This window comes from Cariama cristata, unplaced genomic scaffold (assembly GCF_000690535.1).
Source record: "Cariama cristata isolate BGI_N322 unplaced genomic scaffold, ASM69053v1 scaffold18656, whole genome shotgun sequence".
Taxonomy (NCBI): domain Eukaryota; kingdom Metazoa; phylum Chordata; class Aves; order Cariamiformes; family Cariamidae; genus Cariama; species Cariama cristata.
The window spans coordinates 4,231-20,784 of NW_009624029.1; positions in this window are offsets into that span (position 1 = coordinate 4,231).

The window sequence follows — 16,554 nt, forward strand, 5'->3', positions numbered from 1 at the left end:
TACTGTATTGACAGGTATAACTACAGAGACAGTAGTAGTGCTATCCAGTAGTTGAGTGGCTCTTGTTATTGGTGAAGCCATTAAAAACTTTTTTCTTTCCAGTTAGTTGCATACTTTGTTGCTTGAATGTGCTGAGGTGCGTGTGAAGAAAACTTAAATAGCTTGAAGAAGCCTGGCTCGTCTTGGTATGTCCTTCATGTCTACCTTGAGGAATAGCATAGAGCTCCATGAGTGGAGGAATGGGCAGGTGTAAGGAGGGAGGAGAGAACGTGTAAAACATCACTGCCTCTTCCTATTTGCCTTTGAGGAGGGCTCAGGACAGGAGGGCGTGTGCTGTGAGATGGAGAGAAAAAGAGCATCATGACTGGCTTGGAGACAGAGATTGGAATGGTAAAAGAGCAGCTATCCTCTGTTGCTGGCTGGTGCTGCTAATTTTCCAGCGCCAGCTACAGACTATTGCTTGCTACAGCGCGTAGCGTGTTCTGCTGTCTGCAGATCTCGAGGTTAGTCTCCCTGAACGCTCTCTGTTGCTTGCTCCTCCTAGGTCTGATAGCAGGCTCCTATGTCTGTACGTTCAAGTTGCCTAATCCATACTGAGTTGCAACAATAAATTTTCATGTTGAGCCAACTCCTGGGACATCCAGTCATGGAGGAAAAGCTGCTGTTTGAGTTAGTAATTGCCTCCAAATCATCCCTTTAGTCCGTCAAGCTTAAGGTGCTGGACCATTTTTTAATGGTCTGTTTGCCAGGTGAGTTTTGATTTAGTTTGAGTTTGGTTTTGTCTTGGTGTTTTGGTGACTGCAGCACCTCTCCTGTCCTTAACAATACAAGTCAGAAAACACGAGTCCTGTTAACAAACTTGATAGCTGCTGGAGGGAAAATACTAAGCAGGTAGTATAGTGGTTGTTTGCTCCTGCTCCAGCTTAAGCTTTAAATGGATTTGGGATAAGATGAGCTACGGCAATAATATCATTAATGAGCCTGACATCTTTGAAAGATAGATTCAGAACTGGACCTAAGTAGGAACCTTTTCCCAAGCTGCGAAAAGTCTGTGGCTCAGAAGTTTGACTGCAGTGTCCCTGAACTTGTTTCCTAAGCTTTTTTTTTTTTTAAAGCCAGCGCTCTAAACTTCCCTTACTTACTAAAGTCAATTCAGGTATTCAGGTATCCAGTGTCATTCATACCAACCTGCATACCGTTCCTGTCACCTCCCAACAGTGATGAAGATCATTCCCTGCGACTCAGACAATCTGCTTTCTGGGAGAGAGATGACTGCACGTTTCTCCGTTGACACACCTTGTTCTGCCTGTAGTGCCGGGTGAAAGAGTTGTGTGACAGGCTTGAAGTGGGAAGTAGCAGTGGGTAACTCTCCTTAGAAGCCATGGCTCATTTTTGTGTGTGTAGATGAATGCCATCATGGCCTTCTTCCTGCAGATGTGTCTTCTGTTATAGCAGGGTTATGAAGGAAACCTGGGCGTTCAAGGAACTCTTAGCTCAGCTCTGTCTCATTTTTGCTGCTGCTTGTCTCACACGACATGCCCACAGCAGCTTTCTCTAGGTAATTGTCAGACCTCCCAGCTTAGTCCTGGGCACTGCTGTTGCCGGTCCTGGTTCATGCTAACCAACTTTCTTGGGATGCCCTCTCCAAGCTGCCTTCAACTTTCTTTTCAGTTAAGATGTTTCTGCTCCCTTGGGGTTGCCTTGCGTACTGGTGTGTGGATAGCTGGAACAGCTCAAGGAGCCAACTTTCCTCCTGCTGGCAACTGTTCCCACCAAAGATATGGTGCCTGAGGATGGCTTATGCTACTGTGAGGCTATCTCTGCTGCCTGAAAAACTGCTGACCTGCCTCAGTGAGTTTATTGAGGGGCACTGCATCTGACTTTGGCTTACCTTCCTGTGGAGGTTTATGGAGTGCTGTGGTCCAGGAGCTGCTTTGCAGGTAACTGAGCCTTCCTTTAGGGAAATCTCAGCAAGAAGGAAGGGTTGGGGAGCTGGATGTCCAGAAATAGCTCTGTGTTGTGCTTGGACCTCCAGGAAAAGGGGTGAAGTGGGTGGGGGGAGCTGCTCCAGTTGCCATCTCATGTGGAGATAAGGGAGCTCAGGAGGTATTGACTGCACATCTGTGCATCACCTTGGGAGAGTGCTTTTGAGAAGGTTTCTGAGCAATGTCAACACTTTTAAAACTGCATCAAAATAAAGACAACTTCCATTACACTAAAGGTATTTTCGTTTGAGCACTTTTGTTGGGAAATTGTGATGAAACCACGTGAGCACTGATTACTTTGCTTGCTACTTCGTCATGTGAAAGCCTTTGTTGGTAAAACACTCGATGTACTTGGGAAGACATTCCTCTGGTGATGTGACCGTACAGCTCTGCCCCTAGAAGGGGCTCCGAGGAGCTTGCGTTGCTCTGTGGAGGTCCACATTTCTACAAGAAGGCACCATGCAGCCATTTGAGACAGGGGAGGCCTGACAGCTTGGAAACAGCAGCCCAGCTTCCTGGGTGATGGTTTTGAGGATGGGAGGCACAAATGCTCTTTTCAGTGAAGCTGCAGAAGAGGTCTGAAACCGCAGCACCACCTGCATGAGGTGTTCCTACTGGAGCAAAACTTCACAGGGCTCTGCAGGGATACAGGGGCCGTGGACATGGCTCATCTGCCACAGGAAAGTCCCTGCTATGCCTCAGTGATCCGCCAGAGAAAAGCACTGCTCAGTCCTTGGAACAGCTGCAGGTGTTCCCTGGTTAAACATGTTCTTCTCTCTCCTGGAATTCTTAAGCCACTAAAACCAGATATAAGTGGCAAGCTGGTAAGCGTGCTCCTGGCAAATTCGGATTTACCTGCTGTCTCGAAGGTTTGTAGCTGTCTGTGACAGCTGCCGTGTGGAGGTGCCTGTTACCACCTCTCACTGCCTTTACAAGCAGGATAGTGTTCTGCATATTGCCTTTTATTCTTGACTCAGTGTGCTTGGGCCACATTTCCATGTACCTCTCCCCTCCCAGTTCTGGGTGCCGAGATACGACTCTGCATGCCTCTCTGCTTTCTTCATTAATGCAGAGGTTGTAATTAAAGTACAGGTTTCTGATTAAAGCCTACTCTACTTCTGTGAAATAGCCATTCATTAACAGGTGCAGAGAATATGTTTCATTGTGTTGATATCCCAGGGTGATTGCACAGGTATCTTATCTAAGGTCACTTCTATTCCTTCTGAGGAAGTTATTAATTACCTTTGGGATTAATATTTCCAGAGGGTGGAAGCTGGGCAGGGTGGAAATAGGAAAAGAAGATAAATATGTGACATGATTTTTTTGATCTGGACTGTGTGGTCCAACCTGCATCCCTGTGCCCACAGATCTCCTGGGCTGCTTGTGTTCTCCCAAGGGCACCGTGGTACCCTGGCCTCCCCTGCTGAGCAGAGGAACCTTCGGGGCTGCCAATTCTGCACGTTTCCCCGAAGTGAGAGCAGGGAGAAAGGTGGAGAGGGCAGGAGAGAGGAAGGATGCTGTGGTCAGGGCAGTGTCAGCTGGCAATCCTGCGGGCGGCCAGCGGGAGACACTGCCGCTCTGCTGCTCGGCCTGGCGAGGCGGCTGCTGCTGCTGCTGCTTGGCTGCATCTTCTCAGCTTCCCTTCCCATCCAGGAGAAAGGCTCTGCCCACCTGTGTGCTTACTGTAGCTTCTTAGCTCAGCGTTCCATGCTTCCTCCCTAAAATAGACCATGCCAGTGATTTTAGACTGAAACAAGGGTCTGTGCCAAAAGAGATCAGGAGGCAGAAATAGGAACGGGGAGGTTGGAGACAAGGGTTTTGTGGTCACTTGTCACCTCTAACAGAGCTGAATTTGTGTCATTGCTCTGTCATCCAAACCCTTTATATACCCTAGGAGAATTCGTTGTATCAACAGTTATGTAATTTGGCCAGGTGATCTTCAAAATTTGTTGTTTCCTCTGGGAATCTAGGGAGAAAACAGGAACTCTTAGCAATTTTACTTACTGCTTTCAGTATACTTGTTGTTAAGCCTTAGTCAGGAACTTGGATAGAGTTGTCTTAGATGCTGTAGAAACAGAGCGCGAAGTGCTGGCACCTGCCTTGGAGGGTGTGAGCTTATGGCAGTGTCTGACCCATCTGGATTGCTGCAGCTATAGGAACTGGAGGAGGGTTTGATGGAAAAGGAGACTTTGAATCTGACTGAATGTTCTGTAGATGTGGCTCAGCAGGTTGGTTGATCTTGGTTGCTTTTGAAGAGCAGGTGAGAAGGCAACCTCTTTCTCAGAGCAATCTGTCAGTCCCAGGGGATTTTTTTTTTCAGGATTGAGGATATAACCCAAGGAAATGGTGGCTGTAATCAAAGTGACATTTCAGGTGCTCAAAGGTGTTTCAGGAGCCCAAAGGAACTTGGAAACGAAAAACTGAAAGAGCTCCTAATTCTGATTTCTTTGTCAAGCACTTACCTGTTTCAAAAAGAAAATAATTGCTTTCGCTTTACCCTATTTGCACTTCCTGCTCCCTCCTGCTCACTGACATCTGCTTTGGTCTGTAGATGATCACGATACTAAGCCTTGGGGTCACTATTTGTGTTTGTGTTATGTCACATATTAAAGACTGTTGGTGCTTAGGGCTCATGGGGATGCGAAACTTCAGCCACAGGCGTTGGTTGTCCCTTCTGTGCGTCCTGACTTAAAGGCAGCATGAACTCAGCCCATGTGCAGGTGCTCCCTTTTGACTTGGTGTCTTTCTTAGGGATTTGACTGTAATATAGGCTGACAGTTATAAGTGATGGGCACCGTGTTTTAAGGAGCATATCCCAGTATGATTTCTAACTTCCATGAACAGCAAATGTCTTGGCCTTACTGTATGGCCAGCTGCCTTCATCCTTGTGCACAATCAAGGGCTGCCCATTGCCTTCCTGAGCTCCTTCATGCCTCTTCCTCCACGCTGCATCCCAGGGAGATTCCCAAAGGCACTTCAGAAACAAGAGTGATGGATGCAGGTGAGCCACCTTCCTGGAACAGATATACCCTGACCTGGGACGATTTTCTAGGTCTCTCCCTAGAAAGAAAGGAGCTTTAGTGATGAAGTTAATTGCTGAGTTTGCAGCTCAGAGCGCTGGACAATGAGAGAATCAGCCAGAGTTGGGGTATGATGTGAGCACCACTTTAATGGGCTGCAAGTCACCATCCAGTTTTACGTATTGTCCTACCTTCCACCTGCTGCTCATCTCACCTGGATGTTCAGCAGCTGCACTTGGGGAAACAGAGCATCACAGAGTTGGTGGTCCAGCTCCCGTGAAAGAAGTGGGCAGGCAACACCTCTCTGCTTCCCAGCTCTGCAGTATGGCTCACAGCTTTTCTTGGAGAACTGATTCCTTAAAGGATACTACAAAGTGATACGCAGTGGCATGAAAATGTGTATTTCCAGTGGCTCAGGGTGACAGAGAATTGCGTGCTTGAAACTGGCCCCAGTAATCTGGAAGTGGGCAGTTGCCATAGGTAACATATCCTTCCTCCAAGTATTCGGTCCTTAGCGGATGTCTTTTGATGCATGGAGTGTGGCAGAGTTGTGGATATGCCTCAGGTGCCCTTATTAGATGCCTGGATGCATTTTGAAAATGGCTGCTTAGAAAATGTCTAATTGCTATTCCACATATTCAAAATGTTTTTTTTTTTTCTCTTGACAAGGCTTTGGCATGCCTTGGATTGCTAAATATACTTTCCTCTTGCAAATTCTTGGCAGGAATATGTATAAGGAATCACGCCAAGCAGTCTCTTCAAATGTTAACAAGCTCATCGGTGTGGCTTTCCCAGCGCAGGGTTTGTGCTCTTTTTTTTTTCCACCTCTCTTCCCAAAAAGCCCCAAGCCTTCTCCTTTCAGTACACTGTTGCTCTGAGCATATGAACTATGGCAGCTCTCCAAGAAAAGATTTTTCTAACCAGAGCCGAAAAAAATGTTTGTTTGGTGTTCAACTGTTTGGTGTCACTGCCCTGCTCAGCCTCCTGGGGCTCCTGTTGTGCTGGAAGCATGGATTTTGGGATGCTTCTGGAAAACCTAATCCATTTCCTCTCTTCCCTTGCCCTGTCTTGCTTTTTCCTCTGTTTGTATCAAGTTGGACTGTATCCTTGCATAGATACTGTAGATTTGATGTCTTTCTTTCAGTAGCCTATTAGGAGGTGAATGAGGCTGTCTTGCTCCCCTTTTGTTTCCCCCACCCCCAGTGCTGATACTGGTGTAGAAGCAGCCCTGGAGCTGGTACCTACAGCCAGGCAGGGACCCACAGATTACAGCATCAGGCCTGGGTTGCTTCTCTCCCTCTGCCCCAGGCGAAGGGCAGTGCTGCTGTGGCATCTGAAACTGCCAAAGCAAAGAAAGAGAGGAGAAGCCAGCGCAGCATCACTGAAACCCCAATGTCTCCGTAAAAGAAACCTTCTCCTAGGATTCTGGCACCCATCGATATGTCAGGCTTCAAACCTCCCTTGAGCTTCACCAGAGACAATCTTGCATAAGCATTTGGAGAGCCAAAGGGCTGGCTTTCCCTCGATCTTTACCCACCTCCTGTTTCTTCTCTTGTCCTCTTGCTCACCTCCTGTGTGAGCAGTGCTGCTGTGAGAAAGTGTCCAAGCTTCCTGGTGCACAGCCAAGGGAAGAGCATGGTCAGGCCCCTGGGCTGCATGTCCGGGGCTTTGCTGGCAGCATGCCTGCACCTGATTTCTCAGGAGGCAAAACAAGTTCGAGCTGCCCTCACCAGCTCTGCTGTGGTGTGCACCATCACAGCTGTCCCTTGCCCCTGTGGCAGCAGAGGGACAGCTGGCCTGGATTTCTTCTTTTTGTGCAATTACAAGCACAATATTGCCAGGTTACACCAGTTGAGGCTTTGGGCTGTGCTTTTAAAATGTGAATTCTGTGAAAGATTCTCTGGGCTTTGCCTCCAACGTGCTCTCGTGGCCTTTGGTCATCTGATGGACACACCTTGGGAGCAAGCATTTGTGTTTGGGTTGGGATGTTAGATTCCCCTGCCCGTGCTCAGAGTCCCACCTGCTCTTCATGGAAAGAGCTCAGTGAGGGATGCAGGGAAGCTGCTGCAGAGGAAATTGAGCTGTGGGGCAGCAGAGCCTGCATCCATCACATTACAGCCTGGGATGGGTAGAGGTCTGGAAAGCCAAGGGCAGACCTTGGCACAGAAGAGGCCATACTAGAGACAACTGGAAGGGTAGTCCAGGCCAAGTGATGACTCCCTACTTTTCCACTAAGTTGCTTCTTGTTCACTTTCTCTCTGCTCGAAGTGTTGTGACTTTGGCCCACTCCTGTGAAATAGGCCCATTAACCTGAAGAGCGGAGAACTGCCTTTCCTGGATCTGGTAGCTCTCCTGTTAACGATGACTTCTTTTTCATATTTTATTCACCAAAATGGAATATTTTCTGCCTTGATTGTGTGGGCTTTTCCGAAGAGACCTTTGTCCACACCAGGGAATACTTATTTATAACTCATGAGTTTGGTTTCAGGAATTTGCTCTGTGACCCCTCTCCATTTCTTTGATTAAATCTCGTATTGTAAGAGGAACATTTTATTCTGCAGCTCTTGCCCACCCTGAGACAAATGTCCTGCAAGTTGCTGCTTTGCGACTGCCCTTCAGGCAGTTCTGGAATGGGTCCAGTTCTTTGAAAGTGTGGAAAGAAGACTTGATTCCTTCAGATAAATATTATTTCATGGGAGATGTTAAGTAGTGGACCAAGAGGGCACTTGCCTTTTTCACTAAATACAGTTCTTACAAGTCACCACCCACTACTGGGCCTTACCTTGCAAGGGAGAAGTTTTGATGCAAAGCAAGATTGTCTCTCATATCCCAGCAGTGAGGCCAAATTGATTGCTTGAAGGTAGGATCTTGATCTCTATCAATCACGTCTGTTTCCGTTCAAGCTGTTGGATTTGAAACTGTTTTTACTGTAATGGATTGGATTTGAGATTAAAAGGCAAATCTGTAAAGGGAACATTTAAAAAGCTCTTAAATGCAGAGTAGACCCAAGTCATGCAAGGAACATTTAAAAAGCTCTTAAATGCAGAGTAGACCCAAGTCATGCAAGGAAAGAAGGGGAACAAATAAATAATCTAGGCATTAAACAACAAATTTTTAACCTTAGTCAGATGAAGATGTATTCTTCTTTGTGCATGAAGAATAAGAAAGAAATAAAGGCAACTTCCTGTAGCAAGCAGAGGTGTTTATTCCAAAATAACAAAATTGTTCCCCCCTCTAACAAAAATGTTGTATATACCATGATAATCCTTATGGACCTCAGATGAAAACTATGCTGTTACCTATCAAAACGAAGAAGAAAAGTCAAAAGAAAAGATAGAAGATGATAAACAATCGGACAGGTATGGAAACCTAAAGAAACTGGTTTGTGATCTGAGCCTGTCAGCCCTCTGGCCATTGCCAAGAGCTTTAGTTTGGATTATTACTGAATCAGTGCTTAGCAGCTTAAGACAGTGGTGGTTTTTGCAACATGGACCTTAAGCACTGGTAAGTCATTTCTCACTTGGAGAATCCAAGGCATTAGACATGGTGCCAGAGGTGCCAGTTGCATTACTTTTTTTGATTCCAAAGGATGGAGATCAGCGATCAGAAGGTTGTATGTGGGGATCCGGCTACTTCATTTGGCCAATGTACTGTCCTTCCCCTTCCCACTACTTCTCTTCTTTTTTGGTGTGTTCTCACCTTACGTGCACCCTCCTGGATGATGTGAGGTCCTTGAGGCATGGAATATCTTCTTGTTTTGCCCATCTATGGAGAGCCTAGCACAGAGGATCCTGCAAACTGCCTTTTACCTCTGCTGTTCATCTGTAGGACAGAGATCACCCAAGCCGTTGAGAATACATTTCAGGAGCATTCCCTGCCATCACTGCAGGAAGATGGTACATTTGTCAAAGGGAGAACTTGCCATCACTTGCAGAAAAAGGGGATGCATGGAAATAAGAGAGAGTCTGGCTTGTAGTCTTGCTCTAAATCAGCCGCATTTTTAACATTCATGAAGCCAACAAAGATGAAAGACTCCTGGTCAACCTCTCTTCTCCCTTGGAAAAAAAAAAAAAAGTACAAAGACTTGATAAATATTTTGCATTAATAAATTCCATTTGTCTTATAAAACAAAGTTTGCCAACTACCAAAGCAGGGAAAATATTTTACATAACTCTGAGTGAGACGTCTAAAAGGTTGCTATGAGCCTGGTTTCAACAACTCTCCACAACCCAGAATGTGAAAGAATGCTAAGCTTCACCCAGGCTAAGACCAAGCTTGCTGAGTGTGTCCATGTGGTGGGCTGACCCTGGCTGGTGCCCACCAAAGCCACTTTGTCACTCCCCTTCCTCAGCTGGACAGGGGAGAGAAAATAAAATGAAAGGTTCATGGGTCAAGATAAGGACAGGGAGAGATCACTGACCAATTACCATCATGGGCAAAACAGACTTCACTTGGGGAAATTAGTTTAATTTATTATTAATCAAATCAAAGAAGGGTCCCTTCCACAGGGTGCAGTCCCTCAGGCACAGACTGCTCCAGCCTGGATCCCTTCCATGGGGTCACAAGCCCGGCCAGCAAACCTGCTCCAGCCTGGTCTCCTCTCTCTCCACGGGTCCACGGGTCCTGCCAGGACTCTGCTCCAGTGTGGGCTCTCCATGGGGTCACAACCTCCTTCGAGCATGCACCTGCTGATTTACAGTGAATAAATTGGTTTACCTCAGAAGTTTTCTGAAATACAGTTTAAAGAAATTGCATCCCTCACCATGGCTGCACCAGGGGCTGCAGCAGTTTTTTTACCTCCTTCTTAAATACATTACCCCAGAGTTGCTACCTCCGTCGCTGATGGGCTCAGCCTTGGCCAGCAGCGGGTCCGTCTTGGAGCCAGCTGGTGTTGGCTCCATCAGACATGGGGGAAGCTTCTGGCAACTTCTCACAGAAGCCACCCCTGTAGCCCCAGCAGTACCAAAACCTTACCATGCAAACCCAATAGAGTCCATGTGCTTTTCTGCAGTCTGGTTGGTTTTATTGCAGTGGAAGTGGCAGGCTGGATACCTTCTAGTGAATGGAGTCCAGCAGGTGAGAGGTAGGCCACAGAAAAAGAGATGAAGGCATGGACGTGTCCCAAAAGCTGTTTGTGAACCCAAAACAATGATGTCCCTCACTGTGCTGTGGGAACATTGCTATAAAAGGCAGGAAAAGCACAGCTGTCTACTATTATTGTTTTGTTATTAATTTTTAAGGGCGATGGTGATTAACCAGTGGAGCAGATTCCCCAGGGATGTTTCTTGGTCTGGACTACTGACACTCTATAATTCTCAGGGCAGGGACTGAACACTGGCTGTTCCTGCTAACCCTGACAGGCTCTGTGTGATGGTTTGCATCATCCTGCTCTGGTTTCGCGTCAGGCTGCAGAGCGGTGGCAATCAGCAGAAGGTTTTTCTTGCCATTTGCAAGCCTGTACCCTTGATCTTGGTTAGCATTTCCTGGCATACAGAAATATGAATTGTTATGGGTGGTAGAGGGAGGGGACACCCAAGCCTGAGATGAGGAGGGTGCAGCTGAGGTCTGCCTTCAAATGACAGTCCCAACAACATTCGGGATTTGGCACTTTGAGCACTCCAAGCCAAGCGTGCTCTTTTGGCTTTGTAGGACGCACATCATCACAGCTGACCAACTTCCCTCCACCTTTCCCGTCAAGCCTCTGCCAGTCTTTTAGGTTATCACCTTGCCTTGCAGAACCTTGGGTTGTTTCTCTGCTCAGTTTAAGCCTATCTCCTGGTCACCTCTGCCTACCCTCCTTGAAGATGAGCTGGCTGCAACTTTTTATGTGCTTCCACTTCTCCTTGAACCTCCCTTTGCCCTGGGACATCTGCCACCAGCCAACCTCTGGGAGGGGAGGAGGGGACCAAAGGCTCCCAAATCTCTGTCAGTGCCAAGGCCAGGCAATGCTGTGAGTTAAAACATGCAGAAGATGAGGGATGCAGCAACTCCAGGTGCACAAGCACCATCTGGAGCTCAGCTCCTACAAGCATCGAAGGACCCCAGCCCTGCTGCCTGGGATATGCATGCCAGGAAGATACACCACGGCTAGAGCCACATGGGAAATGGCCGTTCCCTCTTGGGAAAGCATCTGAAACAGTCGACTAAGGATTTATCCTGAATTGGGGTGAAAACTTATTTGTGAATCCCAAACAATGTCTCTTGTGGAGCTGTGGGAATGTTGCTATAAAAGACATGAAAGGCCCAGCTGTCTACGATTATTGTTTTGTTGTTAATTTTTAACAATGAAGGTAATTATCCATTGGAACAGATTCCCCCCCCGGGATGTTCGTTGGTCTTGAGTATTTAAACTATGAGGTCCTCTGAGCAGAGACGTGTCTAGGGCAAAGTGTACGTACAGCACCGAAAACTGCAGCGCCTGCAGCCACGGCTTGTGCAAACCCACTTTCAGTTGGGCTGCAGCAGTCTGGGAGGACGCGTGTGGCCAGACATACTGTCGCAGCAGAGGGGTGTCAGCTCCTGCTGGGGTGGCAGCAAGTCTTAGGAAAACCTGGAGAGCTGGGTAGCCCCGAGCACCTGAAGTCTTTCTCAATTTCATCAGATTGGTATTTTACAGCAGAACGTCTTCAGTCAGACTATTTATAGCCAGTGCCTAGCTAAGAACAATTAGTGTCTGTTTTAACAGCAATTGAGGCTCTTAGGAAAGAGTTTCAACAGCTAAAGGATCAGCCCTTGGCCACCAAGGGTGGCGTTTTTTTTGTTTTTTTCCCTGCCCCTCTCCCCCTTAATAGACTGTTGAAGTGCCTTCTCTTTTAGGAATCAGTTCTGGAGCAAATGGAGACTTACCACTAAATTATATCTCTGGGCAGAAAAGCAATGCCAAGCCAGTCCGCTGATTTTGTAACGTAGGACACAGCCCCCCTTGCCCTGCGTGCAGTCGTGCACAGACTCCTTGGCATCTAATTAATAATTTGCAGTTAAGCAGCGGCTACTTCCTTGCATCATTTCAACACAGTTGCCAGTGGAAAATTGAAAAGCAAGAGAGAGCCAAAGAAACGACGACAACAACAACAACAACAACAAAGGTTTAAAGTTCTAGGAAATTTCACTATGTGAGGTCAAAATTCCTTGCGCGTTCAGGGGCTGGGCTGTTAGCTGGCAGGCGCCTCTAGTTAACATGTCAAGGCCCTTTCTTTTCAAAGCCCTGTTCTCCTAAAACACCTCCTGTTTGACTGGAGTTTCTCAGCCCTAAAATGCACATGTGTTTGAGGAGCAGGAGGACATGGCGAGAATGCAGGACTAGGGCGGGTTGAAGAGAAGTCGAATGAGGGTTTTTATCCTGGTTGGGAAGATGACAAGTCCTCTGGGGGGATGGGGACAGGCAAGGAAGGATGGTGAAGCAGAGCTCCTGGGAAAGGACTGGGAAGAGAATGGGGTGATGCAGTTAAGGGATTTGCAGAGCAGATGATAGCCAAGAGTGGCCTGGCAGCCAAGGGGGACCTGGGCCTAACTTTTCTGGATCTTGAGAAACACATCTTGCCATGAGCTTTTCCTCCCAGTCTGCTGGTCAGCAGTTGGACTGTGTTTGGCCTGTTCTTGCCACAAAAAGGTTTTCCTCTGGGTGGACGGTTTTTTATCATGGCCCTGTTAGAAAACAGTAACAGTAATGTCTCATGAGTTAGGTTTTCCACTCTTTTCTGCTGCAAGCCCTGGGGAAGAGCTGGGACATGCAACATTGTCAGCACAGGAAGAAGTACCACAGTTATCAACAGCTGAACTGAGAACTTGGGGTTTTTAATGTGTCTTCATGCTCGAGGTTGTTAGAGACGTGAGGAGAAGGGGCCCAAGGGAAGGTTGGTGTTCAGAGCATCTGATGAGCTGTTTCTGCTTTGCCTGCCTTTGTTCTGTCTTCTTCTCTCTGTGGAGGAAGCCTGTGAAGACACGTGCTTCTAACTCTTCCCATTTACAGCCGCAGTCATCTTCACAAGGTTGGCAGCTCCAGAATATGTGTGGCTGGAGACTAGCAATTGTCTGGGGGAGGCAAGCATAAAAGATCAACAATCTCAAAAACATGACCTGCGAGGAAAGGCTGAAGGATCTGAAGAAGGAAAGGCATTTTAAAAACATTTTTTTAAATAAACAAAAGATTTTGCTGTAAGGTGAAAGGATCTCATCAGTTCTCTGTATCCATTGCAAACCTGACAAGAAGTGATGGTTGAAACCACAGCAAGAGAGATACAGGTTAAGTGTTGGTTGGACAATGTCTGGCAAAGTATATCTGGTTGGCCTTATGTTGAGTTGGGATTGGAGCGGAGACCTCCAGAGATCCTTTCCAGCTACAAGATTCTACAATTCTGCAGTAGGAACAACTTCCCCGCAATAAGGATGGCCACATAGTGATGAAGTAAGGTGGTAATAACATCATCTCTGAAAGTTACGAGTTGAAGATTAGGCAAACACTTGTCAGAAGTGCCTCGGGGAGAGCTGACACTGTTTGGAGGAGTGAAAGCAGACTGTCCTCCTGATGTCCCTTCTGGCTTTGGCTTTAAAAAACAGCTGGTCCTCCCTTTCAAGCACTGGTGTCTGAGGGGATCAGACTATGCATCCTCCATTTCTGCTTGGAGGAGCTTGAGGCTTACAGATACCTAGCATGGGAAAAGATAAGGGAACCTGGAAGGCTGAACGGTTTCATCAAGAAAAATGCTGTTGCCCCACATTCACCTTCCTGGGTTGGGGGTTTTCTAGAGAGAGAAGGAACCAATGGTGTGGATGACTCATGGCCTGTTTCTAAAAGGCCCAATAACGCTGGGTTGAATCACTGAGCAAACACGGACAGAGTTGCAAACAATACCCAGAAGTCTTGGCCTCCTTCCTCTGCTCCCATTTCATGATTTTATTACTAAATCTAAACCTGAGGCTCGCAGTCCTTTCCAGGGAGGTATGTTTAACAACATGCAGGTATCATCAGGCAGATCTCTTCCTCTTTGCCCTGAGCCTTTGTACACGAAGCAATGATGGGGGGGCTTGTAGCTTCTTGCAGTTTCTTGCTTCTGTGGGATTCCCGTGGGCTGACTGTGACTGAATGGCTGTGGTCCCATGGATGAGAAATGCCTCACACCCTGCTGGCATCGAGAAAGGATTACTGTTCCCCTGCTTAATGCGTTTGTTTAATGCCCATTCTATGAGACTTTTTCTCAGGCTCTTTTTCTTGCAGGATATGTCTCTGTGTGTGCAATTAGCTAAGAGACATTAGCTTAATGACTTGTGTGTGTCTGAGTTAGGACCGGCTCCATTTCGGATTGCTGCCTTTTCCCTCACCTTTCTCCTGTCTAGAGACTTACAATTCTCTGCAGCACAAACTGCTCTATCATGTTCATCCTGGGTGTTGGATGCAGACAGTGTCTCGTGCTGGTCCCCAGCCAAAGAAACCCTGCTATCAAACATAATTACCTCTTTGACTCATCATGACTTTTATTGCCCCCCCCCCTTTTTTTTTTATAAGTCTGATTTGCTCTTTCAAAGCTATTGTTTCAAACCCTGTATTCCCAGTGGCTCCAGAGGACTGCAGTATATTCATGCAGGAATTACTGGGGCGGGCTCTGTGGTCTGTTTTGTGCAAGAGTTCAGACTGAGTGATCGTTTTGGTCTCTTCTGGCTGGTTTCTGAGCTGACGGGTTAGGCAGAGGGAGAGAAATATCTGGCCAGCAAGCTGCATTGTTCAGGAGCCTGGTGCTGAAGCAGGGTCCATCACCGAAATGTAGGTCATCAGTTCATTTTGATGAACTTATTGTCTTGGTCATCTCAAGTGGTCCACAGCAGCTGGCTGAGCAGTGGCTCAGGTAAAATGAAGGGGACGCTGATAATCCAGTCTCCTGAATAGTCCTAGTGCTAGAAGTTTTCAGGACCGCAAGAGCAGATCTCGTAAGGAAATATGCACGGGCTGTTCTTAACTATCAGTAATGGAGAAGCCATCACAGCTGTCACTGAGTTGTGCCCATGGGAAACTTCTTCTACCAAGATCATTTCTAGGCTGAATTTGGCCAGTTTTGCTGCTATACCATGGATTGCATTATGGTGCAGTCTGTCAAGCTGAAAAGCCCCCATCTATCCGTTCTCTTCTCCATGTGTATAATTATTGCCTCAACCAAGTCACCCTAGGGTTGTGTCATTGACGGTCTGAATGATTCATGTCATACTTTCAGATTTGAAGTTACATCTCTGAACCTGTCCTACTCCTTCATCTTTTGTTCTCAGTAATTTTCTTTCCCATATACTTCATCCCCAGCTCCAAAACTCAGCCCAACAAACGTGTCTGCAGAGGGCACTGTTAAAAGACAGGCTCCTCTTTCTCTGTTCCTGGCTGGACTGAAGCTTGTGCTGGCTCAGCTGGCCGGCTTCTCCTCTAGGCACAAATGAATGAAGTTTCCAGAGCCACCAGTGTGGAACTGTTTGCAGTGATCAGACCTGCACAGCAACATTTACGGGAAGAAAGGCAAGCAGATCTGGGTATCTTGTGGGCTTGCTGATTGGTGAAAGCATGGTCAGATAGCTCTTTTGAACCAGACACGGTCTGCCTAATGCAACCTCTGGTTCTTTCCTTAAATATGGGGGCAGCAGGGGTGCTGTACATTTTGGATAGCAAGAAGTCACTTCATCTGTATCTCTGGCCTTGTGAAAGGTTTCATTGGGTCTGCAGAAGTGTCAATATCCTTTCCAGTTCCTCCTTCCTCACTCTGCTACCCATAGGTAGAGGTCCTTGAAGTCATCACCTGCAGCTCATACTCAGGAGAGACCTGTACTTGCTCCCTTGAAGGGAGCTGAGGAAAAAAGGGGTGTTTGGGTGGACCACGGTGGAAGACTTTCTTCAAGTATTTATCTTTGGGTAGCATGTGTGTGCCATGGAGCCAGCTGTTTTGGAGAAGGTGATTTGAGTGCCATGGTCTACTTAGTCTATGGTCCACTTAGCGCCATGGTCTAGTTGACATGGTGGTGTTAGGGCAAAGATTGGACTCAATGATCCCAGAGGTCTCTTCCAACCAAATTGATTCTGTGATTCTGTGATTCTGAGATCCTATCTGGAGTAACAGGAAGTAAGTGACAAGTTCATATCTTTCATTGCTTTTCCTTACCAATTTGCACTTCTATAGTAGATTTGGCAAGGCATCAGCTTCAGACTTGGCACCAGGAGGAACAATCTGAATTAATTTACCTTATCCCTCCTTTAAAAACTCCAAGATCTATCAGGTTTTGTTATCCTGGAAAGCACTGTGACATTTCTCTTATTGCTGAATACATTGTTCCTATTAAAAAGTGTCACTCATGATGGTTTTTGACGTAAATGGATATAAATCAAACGCATTCCTTTCATTGATGCAATTAATGGGCAGAAGGCGTGGGGAAATTGTTAAGCTGTTGAATACTGCAAATTAAGGCCTTCAGGAACAACAACAAATCCCTGTCTATAATGAAAAAAGCAAAGACGTGTCAATCTTATTTAGTTACCTGGTTATAGGATGCAAGTTCCTTTACTGACAGTTTCAGAAAGAGTG